General features: G+C 44.1%; 1 protein-coding gene across 6 annotated transcripts in view; it reads left to right on the forward strand.

The window, feature by feature from the left end:
- Nucleotides 1-19,823, forward strand: part of LOC130141873 (polycomb group RING finger protein 3-like) — a 145,253-nt gene that overhangs the window by 8,328 nt on the left and 117,102 nt on the right. The window lies entirely within an intron of this gene.

Here is a 19,823-nt window from a genome sequence, read left to right on the forward strand (position 1 = left end):
CCACCTGGGCACTCAATTGTGGTCAGTATGGGGTATGTAATTGCCAATCTATTCCTAGATGGTGGCTGATCTGTTGCACTATTCTGGACACAAAATGTGGTCCTCTATCCAAGGACATTACTGCTGGGACTCCAAACCTAGGTATTATCTCTTGGAGTAGTATTTTAGTCACTTCCCGGGCTTTAGCAGTTCTGCACGGGAAGGCTTCTGGCCAACCTGAAAAGGTATCTGTTAGTACCAATAAATATCGATACCCCCCTTTTCTAGGAAGTTCCGAGAAATCGATCTGCCAATGTTGTCCTGGATAATTTCCTCTACTAATGTTCCCTAGTTTTATTTTATTTGCTGTATTGGGATTATTGCGTAAACACATTTCACATTGCTGAGTCACCTGTTTTATTACAGTATACAAGTTTCACCCTATCAATTTCTGATTTAGACTTTTATATAAAGTGTTAGCTCCCCAATGTGTCTTATTAATAATAGGGCTGTGGTCCATATTAAATTGGATGGTACCACTATACGACCATCCCTTAAGTAAGTCCACTTACTTAATTTTATTTTATCATTCATGTCCTGAATTACCTTTAAGTTTTCTTTAGAATAGTTTGGCTCCTGATCTGTACTTACAGTTTGGATTTTATCATCTGGTATTAAGGATAATTCCTCCTTTCCTACCTCCTCTGTTACTCGTCTGGCCTCATGGTCGGCCAGGCAGTTTCCAATTTCCAAATCAGTGCCTCTATGGGCCACCTTATGTTCTTCCTTCCTGGATGACCCTCTTATAACAGAGGGGGCCATTCCTCACATCAAGGTCTGGCATGGCATATGTTCCCACCGCTCAACACCTACTGGGTTGCAGCCAGCAGCGGAGCTCAAGATTCTTCTTGGTGGCAAACACCGAGGCCAACCCAGTCTTGCCCTTGACTATGGTAGGAGGCACCTGACCAACCTTATTCCTTGTACTTCGTTGTCAATGCAGAGTTTCATCTGCACATCCCATAACAAGTCACTGTCATGGCAAAACACACAGATTTACATTAGTAGATCTACTACAGTGTGTATTTTATTTCACTTTTTCTGCCAATATCCCCACAGCCTTGCTGACCAAGGGATATTGTTTTTATCTGAACTGAGCAAGCCTCCCCCTTATCATTTTTACTGTAACAGGTAAAGCATTTTTCACCTTTCCTGGAATTTATTTTCAGATACACCTGGTTAAAAATTTCTTTTACTTCAGGGAGGTCCTCTTTTCCTCTTTTCTGTTGAATTAAAGATAAGCTCAATATTTCAATTACTTGATCATATTTAACTTTAATTTCATTTCTCCCTTTCTTTAAATGTCTAGATGTTCTAATAAATCTCATCCCAACAAAGATTTTGGTGAATTTGGCATTCTTATTTGTTTTTTTACTTTGTACTTTAAAAGTTTCAGGATGTTTTCCTGGTGGCCAGCAGCTCCCACAACTGTAACTTTTTTTTTTTTTTTTTACTGAAGTTTAACAAATAAGTTGATTTTGTATTCACTAAAATTCCACCTCATACCCATTCCCTGCCCTAGAGGGGCCGTTACCGGTCCCGTTGTACTGCAAATGCTGCAGCAATTGGGGTGACATTGTCTGGTCCTTCTGCTCAATTGTCAGCAATAGCAACCCCCTCCTCCTCCCCAGCAGAAGGGTTCAGGGCAGGAGATGCTCTTCCTGCTCCGCAGGTTACACAAGCCTGCCTCTGCTACAGCACTTCTGTTTTAACTCTTTCTTACCCTGAATGCAAATCTGCTCCTTGTTGCTTTAAGTCTGTGTTATTACATATCAGGCCTTCGCAGGCAAATAGCAAACATCCTGCCATGCGTCCCAGCATGATTCAGTCGCACCTTCGAGGGGGTACGGGGCTTTGTACAAACTCACCCCAATACTTTAACACTTTCACAAGGTCTTTGATTCTCCATCCCCCAGCCTCAGCTTTTACATACATTAGTACAAGTTTTTATCTTACAACGTGTTTCATTCTGGTTGCTCCACAGAAGGAGCCACAACCTGAGCTTTTTAACACAAAAATTTCAACAAGAACATCTTTCTCGTTTAGGTCTCAGGTTTTTTTTCTATCCTTTTCTAGAGCCATAATCAAAGATCAGGTGATGTTAATCCCACACTCTTTCTAGTGCTAGTACCATAGGATCCCGAGGGGGTACTAATCCACAGTCCTTTTGCCACTCAGGTTTGTCACGGAGGACGAAGAACATGTCTGCATATTGTTATAAATTGAGACCACAATAGATCATAATCCAATTAAATTTTTTATTAATTATAGCAAGTAGAATATGAGCAAAACCAGCGCTGGACGACAGGGGAGTCTGCGCTCCGCCAACTGCCGTCCTGAGCAGTTCAAACAGTCCCTTTTTATACCTTTTTTTTACTTTCCTGTTCATGAAGTAGTGGAGGTGTTCACCCTTCATTCATATGCACAAGCGGCATCCTGGACACCTGGCGGTTATCTTATCTTTCTCAAGCCCCATCCTGGACACCTGGCGGTTATCTTATCTTTCACAAGCCGCATCCTGGACACCTGGCGGTTATCTTATCTTTTGTTGCCTAATCTTTACATTGGGCTTAACATAAATCTTAATAAACAATACCCTAGTCCATAGTTTCTTACAATCCCCCCCCTTTTTTTTTTTTTTTTTCTTTTTATCCTATTATTGTTTATTAGATGCTGCTTTCATTCTCGGCACTGCAAACAAACCTTTTTCCACAATCCCAACATTTATCATAACACTCACAAGGTAATACCTCACAATTACAATAGGCATAGTTCTCACGTGGCATAACGCATTCACAACAATCTTCATCCTCATTAATAGATACACTCTTATATTTTGCCCTAGACCTCGTAGTTAAAATAAGCAATTTAGCTATGTCAAACCGTTCTCTAATAAAGTGTAGCGTAATATACAAGGCCCAAATATAAGTCCCAGAATCAACATAATAAGTGGTCCTGCTAAAGCAGACAACAAAGTGGTTAGCCAAGGTGAGATATTAAACCAGTTTTCATACCATGACCTGCCCGCCTCACGATCTTTCTTACGTTGATCTAACCTTTTCCGGAGTTCAGACATGGTGTCCTGGACTACTCCAGTCCTGGGGAAGTTCGGCCATTGTTGCTTTAGTGTCCCATTGTTCTGGTTCTTTTCTCCACAGTTTGTTCCTCCTCTGCCTTGCCCGTCGACTCGGTTGCTTCGAGCCACGGGGTATACCATCTTCTCGGCAGCAAGGGAATTCTTCAGGAGAACGGCTGCTTCGGGCTTTCTGCCTGTTTACATAGGCTTCCCACTTTGCAGCTTTAATTGCCACCCACATTGTTCCCATTTGTCCGAGTAAATTTGAGTTTCAGTTCTTTTTTATCTGGGGTTACTTTCCACGAAGTTGCAGGGGCTTTCTTAATCCGGGTATGGTGAATCCAAGAATTCTGTCCCTCAACCTTGATTGCAGTGTAGGTGGTGAGTAGGACTTGAAAAGGTCCGGTCCACTGCGGTTCCAGGGTTTTATCTGCAAAACACTTAACGTATACATAGTCTCCTGGTTGTATATCGTGAACAGGTCCATCCAGACCCCTACTGCGTGTTCCCATCACATGCTTCTCAATTCTTGTTAATTGTTTGTTTAGTGCCACCATATAGGAAGTCATTGTTTCTTCACCAATCTGTGAAGACGTCCCCTTTTGTACCCCATAGGGTCGTCCATATAAAATTTCAAATGGGCTAAGCCCCTCTTTTGCTCTTGGTCTAGTTCGTATTCGTGTAAGAGCTAATGGCAAAGACTGGGGCCAAGTTAGATTTGTTTCTTGGCCTAACTTGACAATCTGTTGTTTGATTAGATGATTCATCTTTTCCACCTGGGCACTTGATTGTGGTCGGTATGGGGTATGTAATTGCCAATCTATTCCTAGATGGTGGCTGATCTGTTGCACTATTCTGGACACAAAATGTGGTCCTCTATCCAAGGACATTACTGCTGGGACTCCAAACCTAGGTATTATCTCTTGGAGTAGTATTTTGGTCACTTCCCGGGCTTTAGCAGTTCTGCACGGGAAGGCTTCTGGCCAACCTGAAAAGGTATCTGCTAGTACCAACAAATATCGATACCCCCCTTTTCAAGGAAGTTCCGAGAAATCGATCTGCCAATGTTGCCCTAGAACATTCCCTCTGCTAATGTTCCCTAGTTTTATTTTATTTGCTGTATTGGGATTATTGCGTAAACACATTTCACATTGCTGAGTCACCTGTTTCATTACAGTATACAAGTTTTGCCCTTTCAATTTCTGATTTAGACTTTTATATAAAGTATCAGCTCCCCAATGCGTCTTATTAATAATAGGGCTGTGGTCCATATTAAATTGGATGGTACCACTATACAACCATCCCTTAAATAAGTCCATTTACTTAATTTTATTTTATAATTCATGTCCTGAATTACCTTTAAGTTTTCTTTAGAATAGTTTGGCTCTTGATCTGTACTTACAGTTTGGATTTTATCGTCTGGTATTAAGGATAATTCCTCCTTTCCTACCTCCTCTGTTACTCGTCTGGCCTCATGGTCGGCCAGGCGGTTTCCAATTTCCAAATCAGTGCCTCTATGGGCCACCTTATGTTCTTCCTTCCTGGATGACCCTCTTATAACAGAGGGGGCCATGCCTCACATCAAGGTCTGGCATGGCATATGTTCCCACCGCTCAACGCCTACTGGGTTGCAGCCAGCAGCGGAGCTCAAGATTCTTCTTGGTGGCAAACACCGAGGCCAACCCAGTCTTGCCCTTGACTATGGTAGGAGGCACCTGACCAACCTTATTCCTTGTACTTCATTGTCAATGCGGTTTCATCTGCACATCCCATAACAAGTCACTGTCATGGCAAAACACACAGATTTACATTAGTAGAACTACTACAGAGTGTATTTTATTTCACTTCACTTTTTCTGCCAATATCCCCACAGCCTTGCTGACCAAGGGATATTGTTTTTATGTGAACTGGGCAAGCCTCCCCCTTATCATTTTTGCTGTAACAGGTAAAGCATTTTTCACCTTTCCTGGAATTTATTTTCAGATACACCTGGTTAAAAATTTCTTTTACTTCAGGGAGGTCCTCTTTTCCTCTTTTCTGTTGAATTAAAGATAAGCTCAATATTTCAATTACTTGATCGTATTTAACTTTTAATTTCATTTCTCCCTTCTTTAAACGTCTAGATGTTCTAATAAATCTTATGCCAAGAAAGATTTTAGTGAATTTGGCATTCTTATTTGTTTTGTTTTTTTTGTGTTTTTTTTTTTTTTTACTTTGTACTTTAAAGGTTTCAGGATGTTTTCCTGGTGGCCAGCAGCTCCCACAACTGTAACAAATTTATTTATTTATTTATTTTTTACTGAAGTTTAACAAGTAAGTTGGTTTTGTATTCACTGAAATTCCACCTCATACCCATTCCCTGCCCTAGAGGGGCCGTTACCGGTCCTGTTGTACTGCAAATGCTGCAGCAATTGGGGTGACATTCAGGTCCTTCTGCTCAATCGTCAGCAACAGCAACCCCCTCCTCCTCCCCAGCAGAAGGGTTCGGGGCAGGAGATGCTCTTCCTGCTCTGCAGGTTACACAAGCCTGCCTCTGCAGCAGCACTTCTGTTTTAACTCTTTCTGACCCTGAATGCAAATCTGCTACTTGTTGCTTTAAGTCTGTGTTCTTACATATCAGGCCTTCGCAGGCAAACAGAAAACATCCTGCCATGCATCCCAGCATGATTCAGTCGCACCTTCGAGGGGGTACGGGGGTTTGTACAAACTCACCCCAACACTTACACACACACACACACGCCTCAGGTTTTACATACATCAGTACAAGTTTTTATATCTTACAACGTGTTTCATTCTGGTTGCTCCACAGAAGGAACCGCAACCTGAACTTTTTAACACAAAAATTTCAACAAGAATACCTTTCTAGTTTAGGTCTCAGTTTTTTCCTATCCTTTTCTAGAGCCACAATCAAAGATCAGGTGATGTTAATCCCACACTCTTTCTAGTGCTAGTACCATAGGATCCCGAGGGGGTACTAAGCCGCAGTCCTTTTGCCACTCGGGTTTGTCCTGGAGGACAAAGAACATGTCTGCATATGATACTTCGTCCCATTTTCCCTCTCTCCTCAGAAACAACATTAATTGCAGGAGAGTGTTATAATCTAACGTTCCTCCCTCCTGAGGCCATTTCGCATCACTCTCCAATTTATACAAAGGCCACCACTGATTACAATATTTAACCAATTTCCTTCTATTTTCGGTACCACCATGTCCTAAAATATCACTCCAATGTTTTAATATACAACCCAAGGGCGATTTTTCACAGGGCTTACTCCTTCCATTTCCCATTTTGCAATTTGAATTACTTTGGGTTTTTTGTTTTTTGGCTTTTTTTTTTTTTTTTTCCGGCCGCCTTAGCCACCCAAGGTCAGAAACGCGGATAGAGCTTCTTACTCGTTTTGCACTCAAACGCCTGTCTCAAGCACTCTTGCACTCACACTCAGTCAAAATAATTAAGCTATACACGGAAAATCAAAATGCGCATCTCAATCACACCATTCACACTCTCCGGGCAGCCCGCAGTCACACAAGCAGTATGTTATACGGTACCGTGCACTTATGTACAAACTCTTAGGAACACTAACAGTTCACAAAGTATGCATTTCAATGAACAATTGTCAAAAACCAAACAATAAACAAAAACCAATTTTTCCTGGTCTTAAGCAGAGTGTTAAGTTTTCCGCTATTTGCCACGAATTACCAGAATGTTAATATTTTTCAACATACATTTCATAACTCCGAGTTTTGAACATATAACAAGACAACACATAGAACAAACAAGACACAGAGCGCTATTTCAGTTGTTACATTCCAGGAACTCCCCAATTCTTAAAACAACCTAAAGGAAGTTTTTAGCTTCCTCTTTTTTTTGTATGTTAATTAGCTTATCAGTCCTTTGCCTGGAATGTGGTGGTCTTGCAGGTTTGTAGGTGATTCATGTCCTTGTGACCATCCGATCTTCTCCAGCAAGGAGACTTAGCACTCCCTCCCTCTAGATAGCATTGGAATATCTCTCATCCTTTTCTCATTCTCTTTTAAATAGCCCCTTTGTTGGAGAAAGAGGGGCAGGCGTCTCCTCAAAACTGTAGTTGTCTCCTCAGAGCTGTGTGCCTATGTGACCAGACATCGCACCCATGACCAGTCACCATACCCACATTCCTTGAGCAGACATATACAATCACAATCGATGTCCATTGTCGCCATTTCACACTATTTCTCCATATCACTGTTAGCTCTTGATTTTTTATTTTAATTTCTAATTGCAATTCAACAATTAAATCTCGTCCTAACAGATTAAATTCTGCTTCAGGGACGAGCAAGAGTTCACCCATTCCAAATTTATTTTCAGTTTCGAATACCACATTTTTGATTTTGCTTACTTTAAAGGGTTCTCCTTTTGCCCCAATTACTTGTACTTTTTCAGGGGAAACTTTACATCCCTCAGGTATTTGCTTAATAGTTGATTTTTCAGCCCCAGTGTCTACTAAAAAGGTGAACTCTTGTTTATGGGGACCTATTTTTAATTTTATCAAGGGCTCATGATGACTCCGGTCCCCTAAGATATAGAGCCCCTGACTCTCCTATTTGCCACAAACTGAGTTTTGAGGAGCGCTTACCCTAAAGGGTCGTCTGGATTTACCCCAGAGTACAGCTGAAGGGCTTTCCTCAGTCGTTCCAGCCACTCAGTAGGGCTTTCATCTTTCTTTTGCATTTCATTAAATGCTTTATTGATATTCTGGCCACGGGGTACTGCTTCCCTAATCCCCTGAATTACTATAGTTCTCAGGTCCTGCATATGAGTTCTATGCACTGGATCCTGATTATCCCAATTAGGTCTTTGGAGTGGCCATTTAATATCTGCTTGGGGTTCCTAGGCATGCTGAGCATCCCACAGTCTCATTCCTGCTCGTCATCATATCTCTTTCCTCGGTAGTAAATAATTGACCAAGGATAGATTACATCTCATCCCAAGTATAAAGGTTTGGTCCAAAAAAATTGATTTAATCTTTCTGCCACTCCGAGTGGGTCCTCAATTAAGTTTCCCATCTCAATTCTTTTAAAATCTCGTAGGTCAGCCGAGTTTAGGGGTACGGAAATATATCCGATCACAGGTTGAGGTCCCCCCATGGGTATTTCCCTTAGGGGGTACATCTGAGCTGCCCCTTTCTGACTTCTAGTTATGCGTCTAGGAAGAGGGGGAGACCCTTGTTCCGACTCTGGTGGGGGAGTGGGCGCTCTGGGGACCTCTGCGGGAGCAGGAGGAGGAATGTAAGGAGGGGGGGTTAGAAGGGTTTCGTCCAACTCTTCCTGCTTTTTCTTTTGTTTAGTTTTTATTTCATTCGGTGGGTAAAGTCTAGCTCCCGGTCTTTCTAGCCACACTTCCGCATATTGAGTCTCCTCCGGGTTAAGGGGTTTTTTATTATTAACCCAGAGGTTTAATTGCTGTCTTACCCAATCTTCTTCTGACCCATAGACTGGCCAAAAGACATTTTTAGAAATTTTCTTCCCTCCCCATATCTTAGTACAATATTCTATCATCTTCTGCTTATCTTTCCCTAGAGTTCCAGGGAAATATCTCCAATTGTCTAAGATATATGCCAGAGGGGTATTCTTAGGTACAATGGGTACCCTTCCCATGGGAGTCGAAGGCTTGCTGCCCTTCGCCCCCATCTTCTGGAATATCCACAAACATACACTCACTCGTTATATTCCAGGAAACCCAATCCCGCCCGAACGGCAAACCCGCGAACAAATTCGCAATATACTTACGCGTCCTGCGTCTTCGTCCGGACTCCCGTGCACAGAATTTTTATGGGATTTTACCGGTTTCTCCTTTGCTCATTATTCTAGAATTTAGGTTCGTCGGTAAGGTTGGAGTAAGCTGTTGGTCGCGGGGCCGCGAAATGTCGCGGGGCGCCTCCCCGGAGGACCAAAGCCCACCACCGTTCCTTATCCGAGTCACAGCACCAGAATTGTTATAAATTGAGACCACAATAGATCATAATCCAATTAAATTTTTTATTAATTATAGCAAGTAGAATATGAGCAAAACCAGCGCTGGACGACAGGGGAGTCTGCGCTCCGCCAACTGCCGTCCTGAGCAGTTCAAACAGTCCCTTTTTATACCTTTTTTTTACTTTCCTGTTCATGAAGTAGTGGAGGTGTTGACCCTTCATTCATATGCACAAGCGGCATCCTGGACACCTGGCGGTTATCTTATCTTTCACAAGCGGCATCCTGGACACCTGGCGGTTATCTTATCTTTTGTTGCCTAATCTTTACATTGGGCTTAACATAAATCTTAATAAACAATACCCTAGTCCATAGTTTCTTACAATATGATACTTCGTCCCATTTTCCCTCTCTCCTCAGAAACAACATTAATTGCAGGAGAGTGTTATAATCTAACGTTCCTCCCTCCTGAGGCCATTTCGCATCACTCCCCAATTTATACAAAGGCCACCACTGATTACAATATTTAATCAATTTCCTTCTATTTTCGGTACCGCCCTGTCCTACGATATCCCTCCAATGTTTTAATATACAGCCCAAGGGCGATTTTTCACAGGGCTTACTCCTTCCATTTCCTATTTCGCAATTTTAATTATTTTGTTTTTCTCCGGCCACCTTAGCCACCCAAGGTCGGAAACGCGGATAGAGCTCCTTACTCATATTGCACTCAAACGCGTGTCTCAAGCACTCTTGCACTCACACTCAGTCAAAATAATTAAGCTATACACGGAAAATCAAAATGCGCATCTCAATCACACCATTCACACTCTCCGGGCAGCCCTCAGTCACACAAGCAGTATGTTATACGGTACCGTGCACTTATGTACAACTTTTAGGAACACTGACAGTTCACAAAGTATGCATTTCAATGAACAATTGCCAAAAACCAAACAATAAACAAAAACCCAAATTTTTCCTGGTCTTAAGCAGAGTGTTAAGTTTTCCGCTATTTGCCTAGAATTACCAGAATATTATTTTTCAACATACATTTCATAACTCCAAGTTTTGAACATGTAACATAGAACAAACAAGACACAGAGCGCTATTTCAGTTGTTACATTCTAGGAATTCCCCAATTCTTAAGACAACCTAAAGGAAGTTTTTAGCTTCGCCCTTTTTTTTTTTTCCTTTTTTTCCTACGCAAAAGTTTCCCTTTTACTTCTGCTGTGAGGTCCCTCTTGTTCCTGTGAGATTCCGCCTTATTCCGTCCCGCCCCCCGCTTTCCGTCACGAGGCCTCCGGGCTTTTAGGATCTGGCAGTAACCTCGGGTTTGCTCGATCTGCCCTCAAGATCGCTAGCGGCCACCCCTTGGTCAGCAAACCCCCTCCCAAGGTACCTTTCCTCCTGGGGACTACGCTGCGCGCCGGACGTCTCCGTGCGTCTCACCAGCCGCCCCGTTTCTAAACATACCGTTTTATCCGCGGATCCAGGGGTTTCTCTTCTGCTCCCGGGTGAACAGCTGAGAAGAGGAGGCTCCTCCGAGGAAATCTCCCGGGGCGCGCCTAGGAGCGTCCGCTCCGCAGCTGGTCCCTCGGCCGTGCAGAAATCCTCCTGCCTGGCTCGCCAAACTGACGTACGGAATTAGACTCTATAACTCGAAAGTTATAAAGTAGGTATGTTTATTGCGTGCAGATGCACGGGGGATCGCTCCTCCACAAGCGTGCATGCCCGAAGTGAGGAACCATCTCACATTTATACAATAGAACAAATGAATATTCAATTAACGTCTATACATATTCGTTACCTAAACCCCCTTACTCTCGCTTCGTATGATAATTAGCTTATCAGTCCTTTGCCTGGAACGTGGTGGTCTTGCAGGTTTGTAGGTGATTCATGTCCTTGTGACCATCTGATCTTCTCCAGCAAGGAGACTTAGCACTCCCTCCTTCTAGAAAACATTGGAATGTCTCTCATCCTTTTCTCATCCTTTTTATAAATAGCCCCTTTGTCAGAGGAAGAAGGGCAGGTGTCTCCTCAAAGCTGTGTGCCTATGTGACCAGACACCACACCCATGACCAGTCACCATACCCACATTCCTTGAGCAGACATATACAATCACAATCGATGTCCATTGTCCCTATTTCACACTATTTCTCCATATCACTGTTATGCCTTTATCTGCTAGCTAGAGCTTTTTAATACTTTGCTTTCACTTTGTGAAGGTGTTGACACATGACAGTTGACCTCCCAGTTGTCTTTTTTTTTTTTTGTTTTTTTAATATAACTAAATGGATGGCTCTCTGTGAGGCATTTTGAGTCCCTGAATTTTATTTTGAATTTTTTTCCTTCTGTGTTTTTGTGGTTTGTCTTCTTTTTAAAGTATGGATTCCAGAGCCGAATATATAATCTGACTGATTCTGTCTGCACCAGTGAGATGCCTTTCTCTTGACTTGTTATTCCCCTGATTAATCAGCCAGCATGATGCTGAAGCAAGAAGGGCTAATTTAATTATTGGCTGTATAAATCTCTGACATCTAAATATTTTTTTCATACATGATTTTTAAAGCTTAATTGAATCCTCCTTTTTTTGGGGGGGGGAGGGGGCAGGCAAATATAATCTTGCCACTTGTTAAACGTGTTAAGTGCTCACCAATCCTAGAACATATTGTCCCCAAAATGCAGGTGCCTGTTGCTGTGTGTGTGCTATGCCTACCCCCACCCCCAATCCTGCACTTCAGGGGAAAAGTTTTACTACATCCATGAGGAAGCTGGGTGGTTAAAGTATACATTGCAAGTAATAGCTGTTTGGTATAAAGCTAAAATATTTAAGTTGTTTTGGAAGGAAGAAGTGTGGGTGTTTTCTTTGTTGAATGATGTGTGCAACTGCAGTGGGTTAACCTTGGCTGGCTGCCAGGTGCCCAGGAAGCCACTCTCTCATTCCTCCTCAACAGGAGAGGATGAGAAATAAGATGAAAAGCTAATTGGACAGGATAAGGACAGGGAGATCACTTGCCAATTACAGTCATGGGCAAAACAGACTCATCTTGGGGAAAGATTAACTTATTGCCAATTAATAACGGAGTAGGATAGTGAGAAACAAAACTAAAACCACTTCTTCCCCCCCCCCTTTCTTTCCAGGTTTACCTTCACTTCTGACTCTTTTACCTCTTCTTCCCATTAGTGGCATGTCAGGGTGGGGGTTGTATTCAGTTAGTAACACTTCATCTCTGCTGCTGCTTCTTCCTTGCACTGTTCCCCTGCTCTAGCGTGGGGTCATTCTCACAGCCTGCAGTACTTCATGAATTGCTCCAGCATGGGGCCCTTCCCATGGGGTACAGTCCTTCAGGAACTGACTGCTCCAGTGTGGGTCCTTCACAGGCTGCAGTTTCTGGCAGAAAGCCTGCTCCTGCATGGGCTTCTCTCCATGGGCTGCAGTTCCTGCCAGGAGCCTGCTCCAGCTTAGGGTCTTCCATGGGGTGCAGTGTAGGTATTTGTTCCAGTGGAGTGTTTGGTGGACTGCAGGGGGACAATGTGCATCACCATGGTCTCTTCCACGGGCTGCAGGGGAATTTCTGCTTCAACATCTAGAGCACCTCCCCTTTCTTCTTCACTGACCTTGGTTGTCTGCAGAGTTGTTTCTCTCATGCTTTTCTCACTCCTCTCCTTCACAGCTGCTGTATAGAGTTTTTTTTACCTTTTTAAAAAAATGTTATCACAGAGGTGCCACTGACTTTCCTGACTGGCTTGGATTTGGCCAGTGGTGGGTCCATCATGGAGCCAGCTGGAATCGGTTTTGTCTGATATAGGGGCAGTTTCTGGTGTTTTCTCACAGAAACCACCCCTGTAACTGCCACCCCCCCCCCCCCCCCCGAAAAAAATCCCAACAAAACAACAACAACAACCAAAAAACCCAAACCAAAAACAAACAACACCAAACAACTAACCAGCCCACAAAAAAACCAAGCGCCACACCCCAAAACAAAAAACCAAACTACCCAAAAAGCAAATCAACCTTGCCACGTAACCCCAATACTCTTTCCCACAGACATGGGCAAAGGGAGCTTCTGCCACCACCTGCCCTCTCTGTGTGACAATTCAAAACAATTTCCTATTCATGGGCCTATCTGCTAGTTCTTCTGGTTCACATGGTCTTTGGAGGGGAATCCCTTGGGGGCTTTTCCTTATTGTCCCCATGCACATGTTCTGAAGTTGGTGTTTTGCCCTGGTTTTCCTTTTTTAACAGTTTGGTCTGTGTCTTGAAGCGCAGTACAAAGTCCAGAAGCTGCCCCAATAATACTGTGTGGTTATCCTGTTGGGCTGGGGCTGGATGTAGGAGAACTCTGTCTGGCTCACAGGATTGGTCTCTTCTTTGCATGGGGTAGGGATTGCAAAGGGGCCCCTTGGTGGGCCTCCTAGGAGGGGTCCATAGCCCTCAGGCATGTTCTGACTTGTTTGTACCCCACCCCCTATCCACCTATTTCTGGCATTCCACTCAATTCCAAACATGTTAGAGATTGTTCAGCAGACTTTTAAAAGGGCTCTGTGTGTGTGTGTCAACTTGCCTTTTATGTTTACTTACATTTAATTACTTTCTATTCACATTTAAATTTTAATTTTAATAATCTTTATGGATATATATACCTATATAGAGTATCTATCTACCTCTGTGTGTATATAGACATAAAAAAAATATTCTACATATATGTATAAATAATGTGCAAATATGCAAGGTGTATAGATACATGGAAATGTATATGTTTGTATATGTGAGCACTTTGGTGTCCAAAATAAATGGGTAGTCATTCAGAGGATGCTCTGAGATCACATGGGTATACTAGTGTCAAAAATGGCAACCAGCCAATTGCAGGGCAATAGGAAAACACTTGGATGTAGACATAGGCAAACAACTCTGCAGACACCAAGGCCAATGAAGAAGAAGAGGGAGGAGGTGCTCCAGGTGCCAGAGCAGAGATTTCCTTGCAGCCTGTGGAGAAGAAAGTGGTGATGCAGGTTGTCCCCCTGAAGCCCATGGAGGACCCTGGTGGAGCAGATGGATATGCCCTGAAGGAAGCTTCAGTCTGTGGAGAGCCCATGCCAGAGCAAGCTCCTGGCAGGAACTACGGCCCATGCAGGAGACTGTTTTCTGGTGGGACCTGTGACCCTGTGGAGGACCCATGCTGAAGTAGTCAGTTCCTGAAGGACTGTATCATGTAGGAGGGACCCCATGGACCCCATGCTAGAGCAAGGGAAGAACATGAGAAGGAAGTAGCGGCAGAGACAAAGTGTTATAAACTGACCACAATCCCCATCCCCCTGTGCTGCTTGGGAGGAGGAGGTAGAAGAGTCAGGAATGAAGGTGAGCCAGGGAAGAAGGAGGAGTGGGAGGAAGGTGTTTTTAGATTTGTTCTTATTACTTACTGTCCTACTCTGTTACAATAAATTGGTAATAAATTAAATTAATTTCCTCAAGTAGTGTGTGTTTTGCCTGTGATGGTAATTGATAAGTGATCACACTGTCCTTATCTCAACCCATAAGCCTTTCATCATATTTTCTCCCCCATCCTAGTGATGGAGGGGAGTGATAGAGCAGCTTGGTGGGCACCTGGTGAACAGCCAAGGTCAACCCACCAGAGAGAGTTTACAGCTACCTGTAAGACTGTTATGGGATGCAGACTTGTGCTATATGTGTTTTCTTTTTCTTTGGTCATTGATAACATTATAGGATGTTGGGAAAAGCTCCAACTGAGTAAGGAGGGAGAGGACAGAAATGTACTGTGAACTGCTTGTGTTCTTGCCCAGGCCTGCAGCAGTCAAAGAAGAGTTACAGAAAGGAGAGCAGTGCTCAAGGGGGGAAAAAAAGATTGGAGAAGCCTGACTGGTGATCAACACCCCTCATACCCTATTAAAAAAGTTTCTCTGTGCATGGGTTAAATTTATTTAGTGTCTTATTTTGTATGTGTGTGTAGTAGTGGTGTGTCAGTAGATGTGGCATAGACATGTCTACTGACGCACAAATTTTAATAAAAGACATTTATAGTGCTCTGGAGGTTTTAGAAAAAAAGGTGAGTATGGCAGAGGTGGATGCTCCGTAGCAGGCAGACTTGGTGGATAGGCAACAGTTTTCCAAACATAATGATGATGATAATTATTTCTTGACAGCAATTGATAGACACATTATCAAAGCATGCCTGGGCCATTGGTCCTAAAAGGCAAAACAGGTTCTGAAATAGCTGAGGATTTTAAAACCATTTTTAGTAGGGGGCCTATGCCTCAGAAGTTACAGACAGACTGAAGAAATACATTTCTAAGCAAGCCTTTAGACAAGCATTTAATGCAGTATGGTGTTTACTGCTTTTACTAATAATGAAGCCTGTGTTTTATAGAGGGTTTAAAGAGGATGCTGAAAGATATTTTACAGCATGTGATGCTCTTGACTACATTGATGTGGCGTTGGAGTTTATGAAGAGCTATAACCATAGCTTTCACAGAAGTGTCAGAACCAGGCCTGTAGATGTGAACTCTTTAAACTCTGTGAGGGTTTGGAAAAATATATATGGGGGCATATTTAAAATGAATCTGCTCTTCTGCTCAGGAAGGGAGACCAGGTGTTAGGTGTTCAACACATCTCAAAAGGGATAAAAAGCCTTACACTGTATCCTACAATAGGGACCTAGCATGGTGGGCAGGTATGTGGCAGCATGATGACCACCTGGCAAAAAGCAGTGTGCTCTGTTCCTCCTGAGCTTCTAGCACCCAGTAGAACCAATGCAGCCACACAGGCAGAACTCCTGTCATAGCATGCAACCACTCAGGCTTCAGACTGTGGGGGATGTGCATGAGGATATTCCTAGAGATGGAGGGTGATAGCAAGCAAGCCTGTGGGATGTGTGACCAGGTAGATGAGCTACTCTGCCTGGTGGCTGAGCTTCAGGAGGAGGAGATTAACCAATGGAGCTGCACTTTGTGATCTTTGGTACACATATGCCAACTCAGCATGGCCACTATGGAGGTAGGTCCAGGATCTGTTTTGTGCTAGGAGGAAGGCAGCGTTACAAGGGATAGGGAGGAGTGGAAATGAGTTACTACGTGGAGCTGTGAGAGGAACCCCTCCTTAGCCTCTCAGCTACCTTTACAGAATAGGTATGAGGCTCTGGGTATGGTAGACAAAGCATGTAATGAGATAGGAGGAATCTGTGCAAGCGCTGTCACCAAGGTCAGATAACCAGTCCCTCACAAGATCCACATTAAGACCAGCACCAAGAAGAAACAAGGATGAGTTATGGTCATAGGCGGTTCCTTCTTGAGCAGAATGGAGGCACCCATTTGCAGACTGGACCCTCTTTTCAGGGAAGTTTGCTGCCTCCCTGGGGCATGAATCGGGGATGTCACCAGTCAACTGATGAGCTTAGTACACTGTCATGGTTTAACCCCAGCCAGGAACTAAGCACCACACAGCTGCTCACTCACTCCCCCCCAAAAAGGGGGCATTGGGGAGAGAATTGGAAGGGTAAAAGTGAGAAAACTCGAGGGTTAAGATAAAGACAGTTTAATAGGTAAAGCAAAAGCTGCATATGCAAGCAAACCAATAAAAGGAATTAATTCGCTATTTCCCATTGGCAGGTAGGTGTTCAGCCATTTCCAGGAAAGCAGGGCTCCATCATCTGTAATGGTTACTTGGGAAGACAAATGCCATTGTCTGGATGCAGGAATTGAATGCACCCTTAATAAGTTTGCTGATACCAAACTGGGAGGTGCTGTTGACTTGCTCAGGAGACAAGAGGCCTTGCAGAGGGACCTAGATAGATTGGAGAATTGGGAAATCATTAATGGGATGAAATTTGACAAGAACAAGTGCTGGGTTCTGCACCTGGGACGGACTAACGCCAGGCACAAGTATAGATTGGGAGAGGAGTGGCTGGAGAGCAGTCCTGCAGAATGGGATCTGGGGGTGCTGGTTGACAGCAGTCTTAATATGAGTCAGCAGCATGCCCTGGCAGCCAAGAGGGCAAACTGAATCCTGGGGTGCATCAAACACAGCATAATCAGCCAGTCAAAAGAGGTGATTATCCCTCTGTATTTAATGTTGGTGTGGCCTCACCGTGGGTATTGCATGCAGAGAGGGAGGTGCTGATCTCTTCTCCCTGGTATCCTGTGACTGGACATGTGGGAATGGCTCAAAGCTGTGCCAGGGCAGGTTCAGCCTTCTCCATGTCCTGGGTAACCAGGTCTCCCATTTCCTTTCGGAGAGGGCCCACATTTTCCCTAGTCTTCCTTTTATCACTGTTGTACCTATAGAAGCTTTTCTTGTTGCTCTTGATGTCCCTGGACGGTTTTAATTCTATCAGGGCTTTAGCTTTCCTAACCTCATCCCTGGATGCTTGGACAATTTCTCTGTATTCCTCCCAGGCTACCTGTCCTTGCTTCCACCCCCTGTAGGCTCCCTTTTTTTGTTTGAGTTTGTCCAGGAGTTTCTTGTTCATCCATGCAGGCCTCCTGGTGCTTTAGCCTGACTCCCTCTTTGTTGGGATGCATCACTCCTGAGCTTGGAGGAGGTGATCCCTGAATATTAACCAGCTTTCTTGGGTGCCTCTTCCTTCCAGGGCTCTTTCCCATGGTATTTTACCAAGCAGATCCCTGAAGAGGCCAAAGTCTGCTCTCCTGAAGGCCAGGGTAGCAATCTTGCTGTGCACCCTCTTCGCTGCCCGAAGGATCTTGAACTCCACCATTCAGTGGTCACTGCAGCCAAGGCTGCCCTTGAGCTTCATATTCCACACCAGCCCCTCCTTGTTGGTGAGAACAAGGTTCAGCATAGCAGCTGTCCTTGTTGGCTCCTCTAGCACTTGGAGAAGGAAGTTATCATCAGTGCATTCCAAGAACATTCTGGATTGCCTATACCCTGCTGTGTTGTTCCTCCAGCAGATTATTGGAGTGGTTGAAGTCCCCTGTGAGGAGCAGGGCTTGTGAATGTGAGGCAGCTGCTATCTGTATATAGAGGGCCTCATCTGCTTGGTCTTCCTGGTTTGGTGGCCTGTAGCAGACCCCCACTATAATGTCACCTGTCACTGCCCTCCCTTTAATCCTGACCCATAAGCTCTCAGTTGGGTCCTCATCCATCCCCAGGATCCATGCACTCCAGCAGGTCGTTGACATGCCCTCCTCCTGCCTGTCCTTTCTAAAGAGCCTGTATCCTTTCATTCCAGCAGTCCAATCATGAGAGTCATCCCACTACATCTCTGTGATGCCAATCAGATCATAGCCCTGCAGGCATGCACATGTCTAACTCCTTTTGTTTATTCCCCATGTTACATGCCTTTGCATAGAGGAATTTGGGTCCCCAATGAATCTGACTTATTGGCTGGAGTAGCTGGAATTCATTTATGCTGTTTTTCAGGTGTGTCCTGGTTTCAGCTGAGATAGAGGTACTTTTCTTCTTAGTAGCTGGTGCAGTGCTGTGCTTTGGATTTGGTGTGAGAACAATGTTGAGAGGACACTGATGTTTTTAGTTGTTGCTGGGTAATGTTTACGCTAAATCAAGGACTTGTCAGTTCCTCAGGCCTTGCCAGCGAGAAGGCTGGAGGGGCACAAGAAATTGGGAGGGGACACAGCCAGGTCAACTGACCCAAACTAGCCAAAGGGATGTTCCATACCATAGGACATCAAGCTGAGTATATAAACTGGGGGAAGAAGGAAGGGGGGGATATCCAGCATTATGGCGTTTGTCTTCCCGAGTAACCATTATGCGTGATGGAGCCCTGCTTTCCTGGAGATGGCTGAACACCTGCCTGCCCATGGGAAGTGGTGAATGAATTCCTTGTTTTGCTTTGCTTGCATGTGCAGCTTTTGCTTTACTTATTAAACTATTCTTATCTCAACCCTGAGTTTTACATTCCTTTCCAATTCTCCTCCCCATCCCACCAGGGTGAAGGGGGAGTGAGCAAGCAGCTGCATGGTACTTAGTTACCAGGAAGGTTAAACCACGACAAGGTGCTCTCCTGCTGACCTTTGATCCTTCTCCAGGCTCTGGGTTTCTCTTGCTGGCACTGGCAATAAACTCGTAGGAGTGGGACGGATTGAGGTTCCCCTTCCCCAGAAACTTCAGTTTAAAGCCCTCTTCACCAGCTTGGCAAGCCTATGACCAAGGATGCTCTTCGCCTTCTCTGCCAGATGGACCCCATCAGCCCTAGAAGACCAGGTTTCTCAAAGCGAGTCTCATAGTCTAAGTAGCTGAACCCCTGGCTGTGGCACCAGTCCCGTAACCATTTATTGATTTGTCAGATTCATCTGGCTCTTTCAAAGGGAATGCTTTAATTTTGGGGTGGCCCTGAATTGGTCAGGCAGTTGGACTAGATGATTGTTGTACATCCCTTCCAAATGAAATAGTCTATTCTATTCTAAAAAATTTGTTGATTACCTCAGCCTTCTCAATATCAGTTGTCACCAATTCTCCTGTCTTATCGGGAAGGGGGTACATTTTCTTTAACCTTCATTTTCTGGCCAACGTACCTGTAGAAACCCTTATAATAATAAATATTTGTTGCATCCCTTGCCAAATTCAGTTCCAGATTTGCCTTATCTGTCTTTGTCCCATCCCTATGCATCTGGGCATTCCTTCTTACACTTTAGTTTGACCAGAAGGTCCTTACTCAGCCATGCTGGTGTCCTGCCTTCCTTGCCTGATTTCTTACACATGGGAATTAATAGTTGTTGTGCTCTAAGAAAAATGTCCTTAAAGAGCTGCCAGCTCTATTAAGCTACTT

This window comes from Falco biarmicus, chromosome W (genome assembly GCF_023638135.1).
Source record: "Falco biarmicus isolate bFalBia1 chromosome W, bFalBia1.pri, whole genome shotgun sequence".
NCBI classification, from domain to species: domain Eukaryota; kingdom Metazoa; phylum Chordata; class Aves; order Falconiformes; family Falconidae; genus Falco; species Falco biarmicus.